We start from the raw sequence: 23,972 nt of genomic DNA, 5'->3' as shown, positions 1-23,972 counted from the left end.
CTACCTTGTGAGGTAGGTTAGCCTGAGAGTTGAGGATCACATAGCCCAAGATGACCCAGTGAGGACCACAATATCCAATATCTGACTTCTCTTACATTACACTTATTCTTATGTTATGTTCTTTCTTTAAGCTTCAGCTTGGAGTGTATGTGGAGATAGCTGGAAAAGGGGTGAGTAGTTCTCATTTTTAAAGATGATTTTAAAATCCTCAGCTTCAAAGATAAAGCAATGTTCAGGAACGCTTTTGGATGTCTATTCTTGTTACAGTGTGAAATGACTGATCTTCTCTTTGACAGCCTTTAAAATTGAATATTACAGAGACAAATTTTGAGACCTAAGAGAGATACTTCATTTCTGCCTACAGCTGAGGTCTGACCTTTGCTCACTTGAACCAACTGCTCTCCCCCAGGTATGTTTTGGTTGGTGTTCTCCAGTCATTTGAAATTATTGCATGGGAAGTCAGTGGTAAAGTGACAGCTTTAAGATGCCACGCTGCCAGGCAGCTTGCTAGGCTGGAAGCTAGAGCTGCATTGAGAACATTTGTAAGAGAGGCAAATCTAATAGCTACTATTAGATATAGCCAAGAGGAATATTTGGCAGAAAAGGGAATGTTCCAACATCAGGCTGATACCAACTCCTCCCTACACCCAAGGAAACATATATACTAACAAGATACCGGGTCCCTGTGGTGAAACAGGGTGCTCATAAAAGCGCCATATTTCTTCTCCCATGTAGACATTTTTATCATTTCATTGCTGCACTACTGTAACACACTCAATATGGGGGTTCTCTTGGGATTGATCCAGAAGCTGAAGCTGGTACCAAATGCTGTGACCGGGTTGTTGAGTGGGATCAAAGCACAGCAGAATACCTTTGAAGCACAGGAGTACAGTCCTGCTCCTTGAGCCCTGATTGGCCAGGTGGTTAAGACACAATAGGGTCAAGGCTCGAAAAGGCAATATAAACCTTTCTTTATCACAGCTGTGAGGTGGATGCCTCTAAGGAGTCACCTCTCGGGCTTAACCAACTAACCACCCTCGCTAGCTTGCGTCCAATTCCCAACATCCCTATCCACCCATTCAAGCAATCTCACCCACCTTTTGTGAGCTGCATAGCTTTGCCTTAGAGCTCGTGGCTCCTCCCTGTCATGGGCCATCATCCTCTAAATGATGTAGTTCTGACACGAACTTGGGAAGCTGGTTCTCTGAACCAGGAGTTCCTCTTGAGCCGAGGGGCCTTAGTTGCCAACTGCCTCTCTGGCTTCTCAAGCTCATGAAAAACAGCACCAGTACCCTTAACCACATGCTGCAACTTAAGTGTGTGCTGTGATGCAGATAGCCCTTAAAGCCCTTGTTCTGTCTTACCACGATTAATTCCTTGCCTATCAAAGAGATTTGGAAAGAACACCATAAGGATTATTTAGTCTCCAGTAGACTCACTGGAATGCTTCTTTCAGCTCAACGTGCATCTCTCCACTCTATCCATCTTGCCACAAGGTTGTCGCCATTCATTATTAGTGAATACCTTCTGAGTCATCATTAGCATTTTATTCTTCCTGTGCAGAAGGCCTTCTCATAGTTCACAAGGGGAACTTGCCTCTGCTTTTTGGGGGTCTGAAATAAAATAATGGGAACAGCATGAGCTGTGACAGTTCAATTAGGAAGTGCTTGGAATGGCAATGTTTGCTAGAAGCAAAGAGTATCTTGGCCTTGGAAAGCTTCCTGCGAATGAGAAATGTGAGGCCTTTGGCACATTTTTGTAGAACAACACAAAAATAAATTAAGGAGTGGAATATGGGTAACCAAGCTGGAAAGCTGGAAGAGCAGCAGAAAAGCTTTGTCTAAATGACTCTCTGCTGGCACGTTCTCAGTAACAACAGCAAATGGTTGCTAAGAACTATGCAAACTATTTTCTCTTCTCATTGTGCTTCTCTGCAAAGAACAACTTCCTTAGTTTGGTGATTTGATGTTTTTGGACTACAGCTCCCATCTTCCCTGACTACAAGTTATGTTGACTGGAGCTGAAGGAATCTGGAACCCAACAACAAATGGGGAGGGCACAGATTCCCCAAGCCTGTCCTAAGGGTTGTTTCACATATGAATGTTCATTACATGATCTGCAACATCACCTGGGAGAATGAATCATCATAGATATAATGCTGTAGGTAATACTTTTCTGATCACCATATGCCACCTCAAATGCAATGCTTTCCCACTGAACCAGTTCACATATTTAGCTGTCAGTCATCAAGAATAGCATTTGGAATGTGCATTATTGCATTACTGAATTTGGTTTTTAACTATCTCTGCTTTTTATACAAATTTATTGTAGTAATTTGTTACATTCTGCTGCTATTTTAATATGTTATTGGTATATTGCGCATGTTGTTTTAAATTGTCAGTTTATTATTTTATCTTTGTCATTAGCTGCCTTGAGCTCTGCAGAGAAAGGATGAGGTATAAATGATTTAAATAAACTGCTTTTTCTGTTCAATAAGTCACATTCAAAGCATGGAGGACGTACTCTGTTAGTATATATGATGTGTACTGAATGCAAAAGGCATTATTATTATTATTATTATTATTATTATTATTATTATCTATTAAGTTTGTATACTGCCCTTCATCCAGAGATCCCAGGGCGGTTCACTTACAAAAAATCTCATACAAGGTGGTTCCGGCTCTTAAGCTTATTTTAGTTGATACCACCCAATGGCATTGTTCATTCAGTATCAACATGTTCGGTAGTAGTCTTTACAAGTTGCATTTAACAGTAAATGAACAATAATCAGAAAGACCATTCTCCAGTGTGGTGTAGTTGTTAAGAGCGATAGACTCATAATCTGGGGAACCGGGTTCACATCCCCGCTCCTCCACATGCAGCTACTGGGTGACCTTGGGCTAGTCACACTTCTCTGAAGTCTCTCAGCCCCACTCACCTCACAGAGTGTTTGTTGTGGAGGAGGAAGGGAAAGGAGAATGTTAGCCACTTTGAGACTCCTTCTGGTAGTGATAAAGTGGGATATCAAATCCAAACTCTTCTTCTTCTTCATTTTGTGCATGTATTTGTTAGGGCTATGAAGTCTGATCAAGAAACATTACTATTTGAAAATCTGTTATTCGGAAGGGTATCACCCTTGAGGATGTAATGCTTATGATTAAAAAGTTTAAATTTGGCAGATATTATTATGTACAGTAGTATTCAACAGGCCACATCTTCTCCTTGTGTATTAAGCAAGTAAGTTATGATGGCATTTGGGGTGCTACCTGTAAAACACCCACTAGGAAAAGTTTGGTCTTTTCAGTTCTTATTTCTGCATCTCGTGTAGATGTAAACAAACCTAAGATAGATTTATCTGCAGGAAAAATGTGAAGTCGAAGAAACCATTTCCATCACCCAGTGGGAGTCTGTGTTCAATGCCTCTGATTATGGGGCTGTTGCACATGAGTTTTTGAGCTGATCAATACTTTGAAAATTCAGGCAGACTCTGTTTTTTATCTTCCTTGCTCAAACTCCTAAAATATTCTTTCTCTTTTGCCAACACCTGAGACAAATCAATGGTTAAGGTAATGAGATCTTATTCTTTGACATATTGTGTTATTAGAAGAGTGAAATGTGGGACTTTTATGAGATCATTTCTGTTTGAACTGAGAGTTGCAAGTTATGAAATATTGGTGGTGTGTGTGTGTGTGTGTGTGTGTGTGTGGATTCAGGTTATGCATGTAGTCCTTGGTGGGAGAGGAAAAAATGTTTTAATATTGGCAGGTTCCTTTGGAACCAGCCCTTTGGGGTTTGAATTGTTTGTCACTTTATAATATATTTCAGGTAGAAGTAGATTTCATGTTGTAGTTACAGCTTAGACTTTTTACAATAACATGCTTTGTCATGAAGTTGAAATGAGCAGTGAAATCAGAGTTTAATAAACTGCATGTATGTGGCTAAGGCCAGTTCTCTAGGCTTCTCATGACTCAGCAGCAGCCAGAGGATTTTTGGAACCAGAAATGCCAGTTTCCTGTGGTGTCTTGTACTCCCAAACTGTCATTTAGCGGGACTGCTTTGGAATTTACATGGCATAATATAAACGCAAACTAAATAACTCTGTATTTCTTGGAAAGTGGTATTGAGCTTTCTGGAGGATATAATATAAACACAGACTGACTAAAGTTACACATGAGACAGATGTTGTATCCTCATCAAGAACTTGGGAGAAATTACCTAAAATACAAACTCTATTCCATTAAAACTACCAGGATTTGTGACACTAACAAACTAATGTCATTTAATGTATGAGTATGAGCCAAAACTGATGTATTAATATAATCACAGTATAAATATGACAGTGGTCATAATCCAATCAAGGATCTAAATTTGTTGACATTTAAAGAGATAATCCTTTAAATCACCTGGCTAATGCTCCTGTGGTTGGACATTTGGGAACAGGATACTGGACTAGATGGGACATTGTCAACAAGCTTTCCTTATGCTTTTATGATGGCTGAGAATTGCATTAGTCAAATGTGCTGTAACTAGCTTAGAAAATATTAACTATGTGTTAAAATGAAGCCATTACTGAAAAAATAGTTAATAGTTATAACTTCTCAAAGTTATATTTTGGAAAGATTTTTGCACCTTGATAGACATGTTCTACAGTGGAGAAGAGGCTAAGCATAGACAGAATAAATAGCCATACAGTGGTACCTCCGTATAAGTCTGCCCTGTCCAGCATCCATTTCAGCTGATGTCCACGGCCAACCCAGAAGTACCGGAACGGGTGACTTCTGGGTTTGCCGCTTGCGCATGCGCAGAAGCGCAAACTGCTCCACGTGCGTGCACAGAGCGGCGCTTTGTCGAGCATTCTTTTCCTCGAGCGTCCGGGGCTCCGGAACGGATCCCAGACTCAAAACAAGGTACCACTGTACATACATGGTCTGCTATTCAACCTGTGGTAATTTGCAACCTGGATTAGCACTGCTAAATAGTTCTCAATAAGGAATTATGAGAGTATAATATTGGGTCTATGCTATGTCTATCATTGACTGTAAAATCTTATCTGGTGATAATATTTTTCATTGATGCATCATAAAAGGTAAAGGTAAAGGGAACCCTGACTGTTCAGTCCAGTCGCGGACAACTCTGGGGTTGCAGCGGTCATCTCACTTTACTGGCGAAGAGAGCTGGTGTTTGTCTGCAGACAGCTTCTGGGTCATGTGGCCAGCATGACTAAGCCGCTGCTGGAGAACCAGAGCAGCACACGGAAACGCTCTTTATATTTGTTCTCAATTCAGTGAAAATTCTTACTGAAAATTCCATTTATTAAATATATGAATATTTCAGCTTCATAATAAAATTAGTACTTGTGTTGGTGGTACATACTAGATTTTAATCATTTCTGACATTATGTTCTCTCATCCTTGTATTTCTTTCTATTTATAATAAGATTGTGAGGTTGCCTCCAACCCATTTTGATAAGATTTTCTTTAGCATCAAATAAACAAATTGAATGACACACAAGTTTCCTAAATAGCACACGATAAAGTGGAAAGGTTGAGGTCATGATTGTTACAGATTAAGCTTTGAAGTCCCATTCCTCATCAAACTCTTCACCCTTCTAGTCATTGCAAACATAAAAGAAAATTCTGGTTCCTGTACCAAAGGATTTAGAGCAGGGATGGGAATCCTGTGTCCCTCCAGACATTGTTGGACTTCACTTCCCATCAGCTCTGTCTATTGGCCATGGTGGCTATGGCTATGGGAGCTGACGTCCAACAACATTGAGAGAGTCACAGGTTAGTCATCTGTCCAGATCCTTTACATAAAACAAGAGAACCCCTGTGGATGCTATGCACTACTGACAATAAGTGTTCATGAAGAATTTAAAGAAGCCCCATGTGTACAAAAATGTATATATTAAGGAAAGTGATGTATAAAAATGATTATATAAGTGAAAATAACATTAGTATGTATTATATATATTCAAAGCCATATACCCAAAAATGGGTACAGTGGTACCTTTGGTTACATACGCTTCAGGTTACAGACTCCGCTAACCCAGAAATAGTGCTTCAGGTTAAGAACTTTGCTTCGGGATGAGAACAGAAATGGTGTTCCGGCAGTGCGGCGGCAGCGGGAGGCCCCATTAGCTAAAGTGGTGCTTCAGGGTAAGAACAGTTTCAGTACGGACCTCTGGAACGAATTAAGTGCTTAACCTGAGGTACCACTGTATATTAGTCAAAACTTCATACAAATATGTTATAGTAGGAGAAATTCACTCTAACATGCTGATTAATTGCTATAGAAATGCGGAGAATTGAATTTAAGACTGGGCGCATGACAAACTGAAATGGACAGCTTTGTCCATTCCTGCTTGTAACTATGGCTTGGTTGAGTCTGTTTCCCTCTGGCTACAGTGCCAATGCAGCAGCCAGAAGAATTGCTGGCAAAAATGGGGCGGGGGGGGGGGGAAATACAAAGTATATGCTGAAACATATTAGTATGTTTGCAGTAGCATGCTCAAGGTTCAATGTTTCTTAACTTCCACTTGACTAGGCAGAAGACAGATTTTAATAGCAGAGTTTCCAGCATGCAGGAAGCAACGAAAATCAGTTGGAAACTGCATCATTTTCTGCTCAGTCAGCACCAGCTCAGGCATCGCTTGCCACATCCTTTCTCCACCCATCATTTCTCAGCTATGACTGTATCAGCACTCAATTTGCAATTCATGATTCCGTGGGCATCATTTCTTTAAAAAAATGGGTGTGCTTCTTATTTCTCAACGTTTGTGAGGCTGAGTGAACTCAGTATTAAGGTATAAAAAGTCACCGACTCCTGGCCAGTAGCTTTCTCCTATAATATTCCACACAACAAACCACCACAAAAATAAGATAAAAGAGTTAAGACAAATAATTTAAAAAACAAGTAAGCGTGATTCAGATAGAGCCTTATCCTTCACCAATTTATCTAATCTCCTTTTAATTCCATTTAAGTTGGTGGCCATCTCCACATCTTGTGGAAACAAACCCCACAATTGCTACTGAAGTATGACATGGATTGAGTAGGCGTTATGTCTAATCAAGTGCAAGGGATTAAATGAGTTTGGTGATAAAATTGGGATTCTTTGAAGAAAAATGTTAACCCCCCCCCCCCAAAAAGGTGGGGACAGGGCAGAAGGGAAGCTGCATTTTTTCATAAATTATGCACACTAGTTTTTATATGAATAAAAGATACCAGCCTTCTGAGACAAATAGATATTAGGCTATAATCAATCATTCATGTCATTTAATCCAACTGTAGCTCCCAATACGAAATTAGACCCTAAAGCTTTACATTTTGTTTGAGTTCTTTTGGGCTTTACACCTCTTTTTTGTCACTTAGGTGACTGGATATTTAAGGCAAACAAATGCGAACTATCAAAAGTGATTAATTAATGAACAGTTTACATACACCCAGGACAGCAAAAAGCTGTGCTTATTTGGGGGATACAGACTATTCTATGTGGGCCTCTACTGCCCTATAGAAGTGATCATAAAGCTATATGATCCTGGAATGATAATTGTGCATTATATGAAATCGTGGGTAAAGCTAAATTGATTTAGTCTTGTGCATCTAGAGCAGGGCAATGAATACATTTTTAAAATAGCTTTGTGGGCTTTGCTACAAAGGAGAACAAAGAGAAGTCTGCACTTTTGGAAAATGTATAACCAAATGATACCTACAGCTGTGGGGGGGGGGGGGATGGTCTGAACAATAATCAGAATGCATCTCCACAGAGGACTATACTTGAAAGTGTCCTTCCCTAAAGTATTACATGCATTTCAGCATTGAAAACAGAACACAAGATTGCATCTGAAGGGTTGCAATGAGCATAGGTTAAACTCATGCCATTTCCTATTCATGTTACAATCTTGGTCATGAGAAGAGATTGAGGAAAGAGCAGAGTGAGGGTTTTCTTTCTTAGCTCCCACTGTGTCCCAATAATTGATTGCTGTCTGCTGTGAATCTCCGTGTTTTTGTTTCTTCCTGAATGGGGAACAGGAGGCTATTTTCCTGCTATCTACTGTTTTTATTCCAAAGTATCTACATTCTCTGCTCTAGATTTATATTCAATATTGCTCAGAAAGAGGGGCCTGAGTATCACTAAATGCCTTAGTAGGCCATGATGTGAGACCCATACATAACACAGAATGCCCTAGAGAAGTACAATGTGTTCAGCCTGAAACTATCCTCTAAATCAAAGCGTTGGCACCAAAGGTATAATAAAAAGATACAGACTCAATTCCCCTCTCTTCTTGGTGTCTAAACTTGCCTACTATTATTTACAAAGGAGATACAAGCAATCAACATCCATGCCAAGGCAACTGGCTCTGGAGTGGCTCATGGTGACCTTGGGGCTACCCCAACATGTCACTGATCCAATGCTTATGGCAGGCCACACTCTGGACCTTGTTTTCTCAACTGGGCAGGAAGAAGGTGATCTGGAAGTGAGTGGGGTATTGATGCCAGTCCCTTGTCATGGTCAGATCACTTCCTGTTGAGATTTAGGCTTTCAGCACCTTTTATTCTGCACAGGCAGGGGACCTATTAAGATGCTCAACCGTCAAACGCTTATGGATCCAGTGGGTTTCCAGATGGCTCTGTGGTATTTTCCAGCTGCTATGATAGGCACTCTTGTCAAAGCCCTGGTCAACCTATGGAACATCCAAATGGCTCAGGTCATTGACCCAATCGCCCCAAGCATCCTCTCTCACTTTGTGGACCCCTTTTGGCTCCCTGGTATACTCCAGAGCTCAGGGCGAGTAAACAAGATATGTACATGACCATATATACCTTAGGATGTTGAAGCTGCAACCCATCTCCTTGTCATTTTGCTGAATTGATAGTGTGTATAGCCTGCATTTTAGAATGATCTGTGGTGGAACACTAAAAGCCCATTTGGGGTAATAAATGTAGAAGGGCATGCATGCTTTTCAGTGCATTCATGCACTGGAGTAGTTTGGAATCAACATGGCTCTTATTCTTGTGACCACCATAGTAAAACACACACACAAGAATATATATATATATATTTCTCTGCAATACTTTAAACATTTTTATTTTCTGATATATCATTTATTGTATCACTTTTATGTGTAATTTCTTCGTCTTTTTGGGGGGGAGGTCAATCATAATTTGGTTTATACAGCAAATTTTAGTATTGCACGTCTGTGATCCCAAGCACTTTCAGGAAAATAAATTACTTTGAAATCAATGAAACTAACTTCCCAATAAATGTTCTGAGACTAGAAAATCTGGTCGTAAGATTTCGCAATGCATTGAGAAAGGGGCTTTCAATCTATAAAAAGGAGGGTTTTTGTGCTCATTGATCTTTCACAACCATTTCCAAATCTGGAAGAGACAGGATTCTCACCAAAGTAAGTGTGACTGAGTAGTCTGTCTCTTTAAATTTAGTGCAATGTTGCATTCTGCTTATATAGCATCACTGTTGGCGGTTGCAGTAGCTGACAAAGTGTGAATCACAAGAAGGTAACCAGAACGAGAAGGAAACAGAAAACTATAAATGGAGCAAGTCATAAGAAGGCAGAATCCATTGTAGCAATTTATTGAAGACTGCTTCTTTCTTTACAGTATGAGTTCAGCTGCATGGGGCTGAGTCAAAATGGCCCCTCTTTGGAGAAAGTTGGGGGGACCTGTCAATAGGCACAAAATAAAGAGACAAGCTATTGCCAAAAGGGATTGCTTTCCTTCTGCTGCTGGGCACATTATTTTTTACCCACCAGATTGTGGGAATAGTTCATTGTCTCTTTAAGAACTGGAGAGGAAATGTTAGTCAGAAGTGGCGGACACCAGTCAGCAGGACTTTGTAACAAAGCACAAGGAAGCAAGGCCTACATTTGTAGTCTTATGTCTAGAAATGTTTTACCTTTATAAAAAAAAATATTTTGCTTGTAATAAAAACTTGCAATCTAAACCAAAACAATACACAGATGTGGAGGACAGAAAACAGCTCCCTGCACTTTATGTACTACAGTAAGCCCAAAACTTACATGGAGGTTACAGCCCATTGATCGTCTTTACTCCCTGGATGCCCACCTCATTTTCTCCTGTTTTTAAATTTTATTTAATTTTTATTGCCCAGTGTGTAAAGCTGAATGCACACAGGTTAAATGCACATAAGTTGTGGGCTTACTACACTTTTGTTTGCATGTACTCTCATAATGATCCTTTGAGACGGAGAAAAAGGGATCTATGCAACAGTGCCCAGTAAATCCATGGAAATCTTCTTCATCTCCCGACATACAAATTCAAGTCCAACACAGATTTCCCTACACAGATTAAACCACACACATATGATTTACAGGTGGAGTAACAGCAGGGTCATACCTGTTTGCCCAGCTACCAGCATTGGTGGTCCCACTGCCTGTACCCCCCTATGTGTTGAGCAAGGCATATAAGCAAGATTCAGCTATGCATACTGTTGTAGACATATAGGTGCTCCATAACTGCATAGAGGGGAGGAGCTGGCCTTCCTTAATGAGAGCTTCAGAGCCAGCCTAGAATGTCACCACCCCACCCAATGCTCTCCTAGTTCTGCCTCTTGGAATGTGTAAGGTTTCCAAACCTTACCTAGTCCATCCCAGTTCCATTCTTACTAAAACATAAACAAAATTGTTGTCTGTGTCTCCTCCCCCAAATTTGGGCTCCAGTTTTTTACAGCTGTGTTCAGTTTTCTGTTTCTTGTCTTTATTAGTACTTGTCACATGTATGCATGTGCTGCAAGTACACTGTACACAGTCCAGGGTCGAACAGGTCTGGACTAGTCCAGACTGGATCAGGCCCATTCTGGATGTACAACTTGAAGCCCCAATCTGTGCACAGCCCTAATAAATAACCTACATTTTGGGGCTATCATGTAAAGCGGTGTACTGTACTCAGTCAGATAAATCTTACTGGCTCTCTACTACATCAGTGATTCAAAAATGATGAGTTGGTCACTGAATGCTTGTGAGTGAAGCCCCAGAGACCATATGCTGCAAGTGGAGAAAAAAGAAGGGATCATGTCACAACTGCCAGCTATCAGACAAAGCTTCAAATTCTGTTGGTGGTATTCCTTACTTCAATATTATATAAAACAAGTCAAGGCTTCAAGAACAAACCAGGGCTGTTTTACACAATACAACAAATCCCACTTCACGAGGCAGATACAGTTTCTGTAGCAATTCTTTTGATTTCTTTTATAACATTACCTCCAGTGGTGCTGCCTGAGGTGCTTCTTTAAGTGCTGTGATGCTCTGCAGTTTGCTATTAGAGAGAGAGAGTTCAGTCAGTGTTTCCGTGTAACATGTCCCTCCATCCTACATTAATGCTACAGCAGTGACAACCAACTAGCAGAGCAGTACTCAGCACCTGTCTGCTATCTAGCTCACGTCTTCCCATCAAACTTGTCTGCAGGAGAGAAATTAGCTAATCATTGATAGGGCATGTCGTTGAATAAATTCCAAATTGCTGCTAGTGCTTTTTATAAATAATTCAAAATAAAATGAACGCTAAAGCAAACACAGCTGTAGCTCACACTCCATCGCCCACCTGCTGATGGTACATCTTAGCTGGCATCTGCTCATGCAAAACTTGTACGCCTTCCACGTCCTCCTCCCCTTCCATATCCGTACAATGTCAGCAACCATGAATACTCTCTAGCCTTCTCAAGCAGTGCAATTTGGGTTTCGATTGGTGGCATCAGCTGACACATGAAGGCTTCATTCCTTTCCATCGACCATCATATTCTATTACTTTCAATTCAAATGTCTCTATTGATACACATCTTTTGGAAAGAGCCTGAGGCTAGTGTGCGACATGCTCATGCAGTTGCTTTTACAGAAAAGATGTAGAAGGAAGAACCATTTGTGTTCGCTATAAATAGAAAGAGATATCCTGTCATGAAGAAGACTGTTGGTCCATATGGGAACACTGAAAGTTGCCTTGTACCAGATCTTCACTCGAGATCCCTGAGATTGAAACAATGACCTTTTATACAACATCGTATGTGCTCTCCTACTAAGTTATGTCTTTAGCATTTCTCCTTTTATTAAGTGGACATTTGTGTGTCTCCCATGATTCTATTTCAGAGTTAGAGCGCATAACTAGAAGCAGGAAATGTTTCCTCACCTGAAATTGTGATAAAAAGGGAGATCCTGAACATATAGTGTCATGACTATTTGAGACGAAATAGGTTTGTATTGTGATCCCAGAAGTCTCTGTTCTTTTTTTAAAAAAATAATATTTATTACTTTTATAGATTACAAAAAGAGAAAAAAGAAAAAGAAGACAGAAAAAAAGACAAAGAAGGAAAGCAAAAAGAGAAAAACAATACAATATATAAACAATGCAAAACACAACCTAAACTCAAAACTAAACACATTAAACTAAACTAAACAAACCCCACTCCCTAACCTTAACCCTAAATGAAACAAAACAAAAACAGTTTAAAAACATACATCATCTCTTTTCCATACTCTATCTTTCATTCCCTTGTTTCCTCGACCTCCTCTCACCTCCCTTTTTGTATTCCACTTCTTTTAATTGTTTCAGCAAATCCTTTCCCTCTTTCTCCATTTTCTATCATATTGTAAATAACGTATTTTTTAACCTTATTTTCCATTAAAACTAAAATACTTATATATGCTTAACTCCTTATAACATTTCTGCTAAGCCCATAAAAAAATCATTCCACCATTTTTCTATCACTCATTAGTTTTATCATAAGTCTATATATAAACTTTAAATTTTCCAATCTTCTTCCACCATCTCCTCTCCCTGGTTTCGGATTCTGCCAGTCCTTTCCGTCAACTCCATAAAGTCCATCAACCTGGTGATCTTATGTCTGAGGCTCTTAACTCTTTTCCAAGTCCCTTCTGCAGGTCTTCTTCATTTTCTTTAATGCTAAAGAGCAGATCTCGGGGAAACTCCAACCTGTCAATCCTTTTCTTCCTTCTGAACAGATCAGCCAAATTTCCATAGTTAAAGCTACAGTCCATAAAGTATTTCAGGGCATATTTCAATATTCCTCCAAGTCAAAAGGCCCCCAAAACTTCAATCTCCTCCAGGCCCGAGTCCATGTCCCAAAAGTCAGTTAATCCCTGCATAGAGGGATCTTTCCAACTTTCCTTCTCTGTTCTTAATAACTTGTCATTAATCCTTTCTTCATGACTGTATTGCTGTCTATGAACTCATTAAAATATTGAAAAACAACAAAAAAAATTCATTTTTATATTAAACTTGATCCGTATAGCTAATATCTCATTGTACCAAGGTATTACATCTTAACTCTTGTGTTTTCTAATTAGTGTCCCCCAATAGGGTTAGATACTTACTTACCTGGTTTAAGAAGAAGAGCCTTTGCTTGCTAACATAATATGAACACATATTTGGAGCTTCAAATCAGTCATATTGGGGATCACAGGTAAGAAAACTGTATCTTGGTTTCAGAAATTCATTGTTTAGTTGTAACCTGGATTTCATTGTTTAAGCAAAGAAAGCAATATTTCTCAAGTTTAAGCAGGTTAATAATGAAAAAGAAAAATTAAGGTTTAAGAACTTTTTTTATATACAAAAAAAATCCTGTCAAGTAAAGGCATATAATCTTTGCTCAGTCAAGTAGCAGGTTGCCTGTGAAGGTTCAGAACTGCTCAGAACAGCATGCGTGTTTGGGGTGGGGAATTTGACAGCTATTTTTTAGTCAAGTACAAATCAACTAGGATAATAGACCAAAATGAGGGTAATTCGTAGGAGGGAAAGTATATCTTTAGTAGAAGCTATCTTTAGCAGATGCTAGAAAGCTTGGAAATATCATTGGAACGTCTGTTAAAACACAAGCATTTCAATTACTTATACTAGCAAATCCTGCCAGTGTTGTGAAATCAAAGATGACTTTGAAAGGTAAAAATATAGATTACAAAATACACAGCAGGACTTGTGTTTAGATCCGTAGCTTCCAAATAGTGAGCTCAATTTGTAATCATTTGATAGAGCTCTAGGAAATACATCCTCTTTTCCCTCTTATCAGAAGCAAAACAAGAACTCATTTCATATCTCGAGGTCCTGACTGCAACAGCATTATTTCTTTCCACTCCAGGAATAATTATCATGTCTTAGATCCTTCACATTTTTGGCACTAATAGTCTTTTGTGCTCTAAACACAACAACAAAATCTCCTGGAATTGTACAAAGACAAGGGAAAGGCGACAGACTTTAGAAGAAGATACGGTAAAGTAGCCTATGGAATAGGGTGTATTAGGACTGCTTCAAAAACAACTTTAAAAATAGAGCCTCATTTTCTGAACTTCAAAAGGTCTCATTACTTTAAAAAGAGACCTGTGGGTTGATGAAAGAGTGGTATGTGTCAGAGAAGATAAGTTTCTGCAATTATATTATTCAATATTTTATTGGGTAGAATAGTTCCCATTTTAGTAACAAGTACTGTAGGGTAATAATAAAAAGGCCCAAATAGTTATCTCGGTGAGCAGTCACAACTTCTGAAGTTGAGTTGCTTTGTGATGAACAGAAATGGTCCTAGAGGATTACTACCCAGTCAGAAAGAAAACCGGTGGTGAAGAAAGGCCCAGTATGTAATAGTAGGTGGCATGCGGGTAAACGATGTTTTTATAGAACCAATTGGCTGAAGAATGGAACAGGAAGGAGCATGCAGGGATTCTAACAGGGCTGAATAAAACACTGGATGGCCATAACCCCTATGATTCAGTTGCATAAAGTGGAAACGCCATGTTACAAATGAACCTGGCTGTTGGTCACATCACAATATGAGAGGGAAGGATTGGGTAAGAGCACCTCTCTCTATGCTGACCTTAGACCAGGGCTAGCTAACCTTTTTTATGCCTTGGGGCACACTTAGGAACGATTTGCCTCTGAGGGCCACATGCTACTGCAAGCTGCACATGTGGACAGTTAGACACACAGAGCAGAGGTCCCACCCAGTTTTCTAACTCCCACTTGCTAGAATTCCTCTTGTCTCTCCATCCTCCCCCCCCCCATCCTCACTGTGCACATACAGCACATTCAAGCACACAGCTCTTGCACTCACTCATTCACACTCAAACCGTTTAGATAACGGCCAGACGTAGGGTGAATCTGGTTCATGTCAGCTCATCCCTAAGAGACAACTGTATAAGTGTTGTCATTTAAATGGTAGTTGGATTAAGCTTGGCAATAAACATTCAGAAATCAATGGCATCTATGTAATAGAGACCAAAGGGCAATTACATACAAAACAACAACATTTAGAGAGGGGTGTGATGTACAGATGTTTATATAATAATGTCTGTAAGCCAGGTCTGGATAAATAAAGTTCCTGTTTTTAAAAGCAGGACCGAGCTTAAGTTTCTTTAAGTTCCATTTTCATGGTAAAAAAAAAAAAATGTTGTTGACAATCAGTTCTGTTTGTTGCATCTGAATCAGGTGGGGCCATACAGGTTCTGGATCAGTGCCTGAGCAGAGTAGTGGTTTGGATAAGGGCGAATATGAAGTCGAATTCTGACCTTTTCTGGGGCACTGCAAATTAGTGCTCCTGTAAAGGTTGACACAAATAGGAGGGGACGGGAAATAGTAACAAAAATACCAGGAGTACTTCTGTCACTGCACTCCAGGGAAAGAACCACAGCTCAGTGGTGGCGTGCATGCTTTGCATGCAAAAGGTGACAGCTTCAATCCCTGGTGTCCCCAGTTAGGGCTGGGAGAAACACCAGACTAAAACCACTGACAGTCATTGTTGACAATACTGAACTCGAAGCAGCTTCCTATGTTCTTGGGAAAATCTTATGCTACTGAGACTCAGGGCTGTCTTGGTTTTTTTATTTTTAAAGGTAAAGGCCACAGCCTCCTCCCCCCCCAACCTGTTGGATGAGCCCTCCTTCCAGTCACTGTGAAACTTGTTTTAGTAGGCAATGTAGGTGGTGGCTTAAAGGCAACGTTTACCTTGCATTCCTTCTACAGGGATGGGGGCGAATGGTGTCCCATGTGCTAAGCTGACTGCTGGACAGCTACAGCCTCTGAATGAATGATGATGGTGATGTGGGGGGGGACGGGGACTATTTTCACCCAAACTCATCTTGAGATTTTGCCATTCTGAATTGCTGAGCTATCATACGCAACTGCCTAGGTACATTATCGGGAGAACAAGTTAGTGTAATTGAAAAATAACTACTTTGTCATCTGTAGTAAGCGCCTATATTTGGCCATAAAAATGGCATCCCCAGTGCGTGATTTCTTGGGTTCTTCTAATTATATTTTATAGCTATTCTGGTTTCCGTCCAGTTGTGCTTTTCTTTTAATAGCTCCAGGAACATCCAGTAATAAACATTAAAAGAAATTGCAGAATGATCAGCCACTACTTTCCGCAAGCTGTACTGATTAAATTCCTGTAGTCTCATTTTCATAACAAAGCCCGAGACAGAAAATAGTACACTCTGAATCTTCCCTTGACAATGATTAAGATAAGAACTGAAAATAGCATGAATGAAACCAATTTCTCCATTTCATCTTTGTTAGTGTATGGCTGACTTAGTCCTTTGATCTTTGTTCACTCTGCAGGAGTCAAGACATACAACTTACAGAGATGATATTGACATGCTTTATCTTTGGTAAAGTAGGGGGTTCAGTCTCTAGCAATTGCCTTTCTAAATGTCCTTGGGGAAAAATTGAAGATCCTGATCCTGATCCTGATCCTGCCGGTGCTTTCTGCTTCTCCACCTCACTCAGCAATGACTTACAACCATGCCTTTGGTGGACATAAGGTAGAGGGCAGAGGATATTTCAGCAGTACTATTAAAGAAGCAGAAGCCCTCTCCCGCTTTTACATCTTGCCATGCTAGAAACAACAGAGTTCCCAGGAGCAACATTTTACTTTGTAAGTAATATTACATTTAAGTGAATAATATCAAATTCCTCAGGACTACAAATAATACACAAGTAGGCAATCTTGATCAATTTGTGTAGATTTGAATGGTTCCCCCCCACACACACACCCAGAGATTTTTTATTTTCTGACATTCCAAGAGCAGATTTTTTCTCTCAAATGGAGGTAACCTGTTGCTCTCCATTTCCACAGGTTTAATTTAAGCAGAGAGAATGTGTAGGCGAACATACTCAGTTCATTGTGATGTTCATAGCAGAACATAAATATATCCAGCTAAATGTTAAAGCTAGGATGAAGTGCTGGAACATAAAATTATTTTCACAGTTTGACCAAAGATCAACTCAGGGGATTATATTAGGAAAGAGGGGAGCTTTGTCTTTAACTAGTGGTGTGTGACCTGCAATTGATTTTGAGTTCTCAAAAGTAAGGAGGAATACAAATGCTTGCCACTTTCTCATGCGTTAAAAGGTTTCCCCTTGGAAACCACAATCTATTCTAGGTGCCTGTATTCAGATTCTAGTAGACCCTGATTTGAACACTGTATCTAAATGCATATCTGGTATTTTAAATAATTTTATTATTTTCCATTACAGTATTTGATTTTGAAATATGGTTAATCTAAAATCTCCCAGTGCCATATCACTGTGCAACAATTTAGGACTAGCGATGATGTGATAAGCAATTGGTTTTTACTGTTGAAAATGAAGATGGTTCAGAGAGTATTGGTGGTTCAATGAGTGTTGGTGGGAAAACTTTCTCTGCCCCACATTTCAGTTGCAATTGGTTTATTCTTTCAAAGCATTTTCAGTGACTCCACAGAAATGGGTTGGATTTTTTCTCGAGTATTCCCTGAAATATTTCAAGGACTTGGCCTATTCTGAATTCTTCTCCATCAGTCTTTTTAATATGTCCTCCATTTGTCTTTTCCCTGCTTGTGAGCATTCCTGGACTTTCCCTCTTCTCAAAATTTACCTTCCAGCAGCAATGAGGGTCCTTCCAGCATCAGTGACTGGGGAATGAAGGGATTAATTAGGTCACAATGCTTTACCAGTAATACCCAACAGAAATATATTTGGGAATTACAATTTGCCATGGTTGTTGGGACTTTACTATTAAAAAAAGGCCCAGAAGCCCTGTCGATTATATGCCAGCGATTATTCCAACTCTACAATTCTATTATTTGTTCTGGGAAATTCCTGTAGGAAAGCTACAGGGGCAAAATTGGTGCATTGGTAACTACTATGGGGCTCTCCTTGCCCACGTCTTGCCTTCCTCCAACCCCTCCACAGAAGCTTTTCTCTCTCAATGCAAATCACTTTCAATACTGAAGCACAAGCCATCCTTACAAATTTGCATTTTTCTGAATTTTGCAAACCTGTTCTCCAGGCGAGCAGATTGTACAAAAATTCACATAATGGAATAAAATGCTCATAAAAATGCATATATGAAAGGAAAATACAAAAATGCATTATTTCAAGGAAAATTGATTTTTTTAAAAAAAAAGCTTTCTGAGAACGATAAATAAGAGTGTGTGATGTTTCTCCTTTATTTTGTTGTTGGGGAAATGAATCCTAATCTTAGACAGACTTTTTTAAAAAGTTAGATATATACCCAAAAGCAGATTTTACAGATTAAGGGTCCAGGTTGTTCAAATTAAAAGGTATTTGATCTGTGAGTTCCAGCATGAACTCTCACTTCTGTTCAAAGCAGAGAAAAAGAGTTATAAGAGTGTTTCCATGTTTCACTGTTTCTTACTGCACTTCAAGGAGTGAACTCCATTGATACTAGTTAGAATTTATGGATGACTTGCCTGGGCGAATGTATTTTTGATAGCTCCCTTCCAATTTCATCTTCTGAGGTACAAGGTTCCTATTCCCATAAAGAATAAAAATGTAGGTTCTTTTTTGTCTACTTTTATCCTCATGGGAGAGCCTTTAATGGCCTGTCTTTCATTCCTTGCAACTCCTGCATAACTTTCTCCTGTGCAGTTAGAAGTATCTTCACATCATCACACAAATGGGAAGCTGGGGGGAGGGGAATTCAGAGATTTGTAGCTTTGGGAAGTCTCTTGGCAACTGATCATGACAGTATCGGTTGGGTTTATCTAAATTAAAATTAATGAAAAGCAGATCTCTGAAGTATCCTTGAATAAAGGATAAATACCCTGTCCATACTAATACGTTCCCTTTTCTGAACCAAAGAAATGTTTTCTTGGGCTGTATACATCAGATTCAGATTAATTTCTAGCCACTACTGGTTTCCTTGAAAGGATTTGGAGTCTGAGTCAAAGCAGGATCCTTACAAGGCTGCATGAATTGACAATCCAGACATTAAGAAAAGTAGCATGGCATTGGGTCCCAGGATCAGTTCATCATTCCACAAGCCCGATGTTGATGGAATGGATCTGCTGGTTTTGGACTGTTCCAAACCTGTACCCTGAGAGTCGGCCATTGCTGTGGTGCAAGCCAAGCAAGCAAGGTCTTACTGGGGGATTAGGGTGTAGATTCCAAACAGGCAGATACCAAACCCAAACTTAGGTTTGCTATGGTCAATCCTCCCCTGAGGCCCCTTATGTGTCATGAATGAGCCAGCCACCAGGGAAGGTTTGCAACCAGACCCCAGTGAAGGTTTACAACCAGATCATAGTGAAGGTTTACAACCAGATCACAGCTGAAGAAAGCTACCAGGAACAGAGAGGGTTAGCTGCCCGGCAGGATGAGCATCAGCGAGTGCCAACTCCCCTGCCCCTTGGAATGCCAGTTGATAAGAGAATGGCTGAGGGCGAGTCGGAACCCAGCCAATGCTCTACTGACGCGAACAGAGAAGGAAGCAGTTTGTCAGAACAGGAAGGGTTTGGAGCTGAGCCAGTCCCTCCTAACGATAGCCCTGTTAGACCGGAAACAAGGCAAAAGGTGCAAAGTGAGAAAGTTTGATATCTTCTGTAACTGGACGAGAAGCTCAGAAGGGTCATCATGATTGATGAGGCTGGCGGCATGTTAGAGAACTCTGTTTGTTTTTGCAATAAATATTCCTTTTTAATTAACCACGCTTGCTGTGTTATCAAGTCAGAAACTGGGACTCCTGACATTATGGGGGCCCCTTATACTATTCTAATCCTGCCCAATGCCATTTCAACCCTCATACAAACAATTTCCTTCTTCCTAACAAAGGAAAGCCATAATTTCACTGAGGAAAAGGTGGAAAAATACCCAACCAAGCGTCAATCAGGTTGAATGGGGGGGGAAATTCATTTCTGGCCCTGTCAACCAGCAACCCAAAATTGCTCAGTGAAGGCTCTAACCCAAGGGTGGGCAGGAAGCTCTCAAAGCAAAATGGCTGTGAGCTCCAGGGGAAGCAGCTTTATATAGGATCCCCCCCCCCCGCAGCAAGGGCTCATGGGACAACTTTTTCCCATGAGGCCATCACACAGAGAGGATACTGGGCAAAAACCTTGCGTAGTACTTTGCTGGAATCTATGGGCCACAATGCCATCGGGCAGAGGTGTCCAACAATTATTGGGCATGGAACAGGGCTTCACAAAAGGTAAATATGTGGTTGCACTTGTGCACCTTTAATGTATCATCTAGTTTTGCCCCTATTTGATACAATACCTTTTGTTCATATTATGCTTTTCATTTAATTCCCATATTGAGTTCTGAAACTATAATAAAGTACCTGTGAAATTTCCTCACGCAGGTTAATCTCCATATTCACATCATTTTCTCTTAATGTTGGCTTCATTATTGATAGCAACATTGTAGAATATCACCACAGAAGTCATCATCATATGCCTTATGCAGCTTTGAAACAATACTAATCACAGTTATATAGAAAAATGACCCAACTAGATATTCTGTGTGTGATAGTGTTGGCACCAATATTGATCCTGACAAATAGTAAAATGTCCTTCTAATAAATCAAATGTGCAGATTTCAGCAAGGAAGTTTTCTACGTAATACAACTTGGTAATATTTTCCTATGTAGTAAGTATTAGGTATAATTTCCTTTGTGTTGACTTGCACACAGCAGTGATCTGTTAAAGTGAGGTACATGAAGCTTAAGTTCCTATAGGGCATTTGTTGCTGCAGAGGCAGTCTTAGGGTAGCATGACCAGTGCGGCTGTATGGGTGCCACGCTGCAGGGGGTGCCACAACAATGTTGTAAAACAGAGCATGAGAGACAGGGGTGCCAAATTTTAGCATCAGCCAAATTTGAGAGCCCCAAGTCCATCACTGGTTGCTTTTTATGCTGGCAAAGTCAGGGGAAAAGGTCCTTTGCCAAAAGGTTGAAAGTGGATGTGCATATTAGTGTTTATAAGTGAAGCAGGAGATAAGGAAGTATGTTGTGGGGGGATTAGGAAATGTGGGGAAATAATTTTACACCCAAGCCTCTAGTGCTTAGTCTTCAGGGACGACAGAAAATAGGAAGAAGTAATTAAGCAAAGAATAGCTCCTTACCATATCCAATTTATGTACAGAGAGTGCTAGAGTAATAAATAACAGTAAAAAAGCATGTGTTCTAAGCATGCCAATGGAAATTTGTTCCATTTTCCTATTCAAGGTGAATCTAATTACCTAATTTGCACATTCTGAAATAATATGTAAACTGAAACACAGCCATCCTTCAAAAGCCACATTTCTCTAACTTTTGCAGTGCAGTTTTCCAGCTTGTACTAGGGTATAATATGCATACAAATGCATATATTAGTGAAATTATATTATATTATATTGAGAAAAAATCATTTTCAAAAATGCAAGATTGCATATAAAAAGTGTAAATTAGAAGAAATGGGAACCTAATTTCTCAGGAATGTTCAGGGGGGGGGGGAATCCGAACTGATGTGAAAATGTGAGAACCAAGCTTATGAGAAACTGAGAGGAAACCATTCCTACAATAAAGTAGTGAGTAAATTGAATGGGAGTTTGATGTATGACTCTGCTACAGTTTTAAACTTTTTACAATGTCCGGTTTTTTGGGTGCTTCCGTTTCCCATGGGAACATGATTGTAATAAGAGAGCAGGGACTTCCTACACTGATGCGGAGCAGATTTTGACCCTCATTCCAGTGTGAACAGCTTGACTGTCCATATCTAGGACAAGTAAGCCAGTATTGCCAATGTTCCCATCAACACATCCTATTGTGTCCATGAAAGGTCACAGTAGATATCATTTCAAGAATCCACAATGCATGAGAGGCTGCTTGGTGTTCCTGCTTAGTTCCTGTTTATATTGGCTCAGCCTTACCCACATTTCATTGGATGTCATCTTTTGATACCTGTTGTCTCATCCATTCTAAGCAGAAAGAGCAACAGTGGCAGTGGCTTCTGTAGGTGGCTTTTTATGAAGGTGGCCGATGGGGCCATTCCTAGACTATTTTGCCATGTGCCACACCTCCACGGCCTCCGTTTTGTGAGTGACATCATAATTCCTCAAAATTCTAAATGTAAGCTATTGCTAAACATGTCCCCTGTATCTTCCAAAAGGGTAGAAGGCATGGGCTTGGTCAAAGGGGAGGCAGTTGCCCCCCTTAGATCAAGTAAAACAATAGAAATACTCAACTAACTGACCAATCATGTGGGTTTTGCTCCCCCCCAAACCCTCCCCCAACCCTGGCAAAGCCCATGCAGTGGTGGACAAACTCCTCCAGATTCAATTCTGATTGGGGATATCAGTTAGAGAAAGTGGAGAATGTTCAAGAAAAGTTCCCATTTTCTGTGTGTTTTTTTTTTTTTTAAGAATGGTTCCCTTCATTATACATTTACTCTCCATCAGTCCCAAGCATCTTTACCCAATTGCTTCTGTTATTATGGCTGTTGGTTGGTCTCCCAAGCCCTAGTTTATACAAAGTAGAACGTGAAATAGCTTGGAAGTAGATTTACTACTGCCATGTGTAGCTCTGTTTATTTTTAATGTAGATTTTAAAAAATGAACATATCTAGCAAAGCATACTTTTGGAGCACACTTTCTAGAAAAAATAACAAGACAAACTCATTACTAGATGTTGTGGCAACTTGACATGTAGGCTTGGGTACTTATAATGTGTAATAATGCTGAATATTGGAAATGGTAATAGAAATCTTGGCACATATTGCTAGAGCCTTAATAGTTATTTCTCATTTCCAATACTGAAAATAGATGAGTGAGTGGTGGAATAAAGGAATGCAGTAATTTACAAAGCAAGTTTGCTTATGGCTAGGCATGGTATAATGTAGAATTCTCACAGTCAATGTCCTGCGGCAGCAATACAGAATATTCCGTTTATGGCATAGATATTGTTGCCCATCTTTCTGTGTCAACATATATTTTGCAACAAATCCCAAAACCATGCTCCAGGTAATGTATATTTGGTTAGCTACCTACTATGGGATATGTTTCTCTGTCTTTAAAAAATGAATGTGCAGTGCACATTCCTGAATTAATTTTCTTAAATGAACAGCTTTCATTCAATCCCATCCTTCAAAATATCACAACAGATGATGATGATAGATAGATAGATGATAGATATTCCTTGTGAGATACCCTATGTGCATTTAACAGCTGTGCAGTAGGTAAATAGCCAACAACTACAGCTTTTACTAGCATGAAGACTGGAGGGTGTGAGATTCATTTATTCTTATTGTGCAGCTGTTAAAGACACGGGAACTCCACTACGGAAAAACAAGAATTCACAGAATCATCTCCAGGAGTAGAATAGTAGAAACCTGCTTTTGTGGCATACCAGCTACACACTACTGCTGGGGCAATACCATGTAATTCTATACCATTTCCCATTTGGTAGAACAGAAATAGGCAGATGAGTACTTGGAGTGAGTTGCAGGTTGAACTTTATTATATTCCTCTCGATTATTCCCATTCTATTTATTCCTGATGTCTAATTATACAGATTTCTGTTTTATGAGGAATAAGAAGCATTCCTGGCATGGAAATCCTGACCAGTACAAGAAAATGGATTAAATTACTCCCACAATCCCTTACAAACTAACTGTTCTGTGCCATAAATAGAAATGCAGTAACTCTCAGAAACTCTCATTGGATTAAGTCTGAAATTTCCT

General features: G+C 39.8%; 1 long non-coding RNA gene across 4 annotated transcripts in view; it reads left to right on the top strand.

Moving 5' to 3' along the window:
• LOC308476087 overlaps positions 1-23,972 on the top strand; it is a 48,208-nt gene that overhangs the window by 5,120 nt on the left and 19,116 nt on the right. The window contains exons 2-7 of one of the 4 annotated variants that reach the window (XR_013985698.1): positions 132-170; positions 297-409; positions 1,983-2,164; positions 13,338-13,453; positions 14,126-14,256; positions 16,597-16,912. This is a non-coding gene — a long non-coding RNA (uncharacterized lncRNA). The remainder of the gene's footprint in view (positions 1-131; positions 171-296; positions 410-1,982; positions 2,165-13,337; positions 13,454-14,125; positions 14,257-16,596; positions 16,913-23,972) is intronic. The other 3 variants (XR_013985695.1, XR_013985697.1, XR_013985696.1) reach the window with 3 other exon arrangements.

Source organism: Podarcis pityusensis, assembly GCF_964106645.2.
Source record: "Podarcis pityusensis genome assembly, chromosome: 4".
Classification (NCBI taxonomy): Eukaryota; Metazoa; Chordata; class Lepidosauria; order Squamata; family Lacertidae; genus Podarcis; species Podarcis pityusensis.
This window is presented reverse-complemented; position numbering and strand designations above follow the sequence as displayed.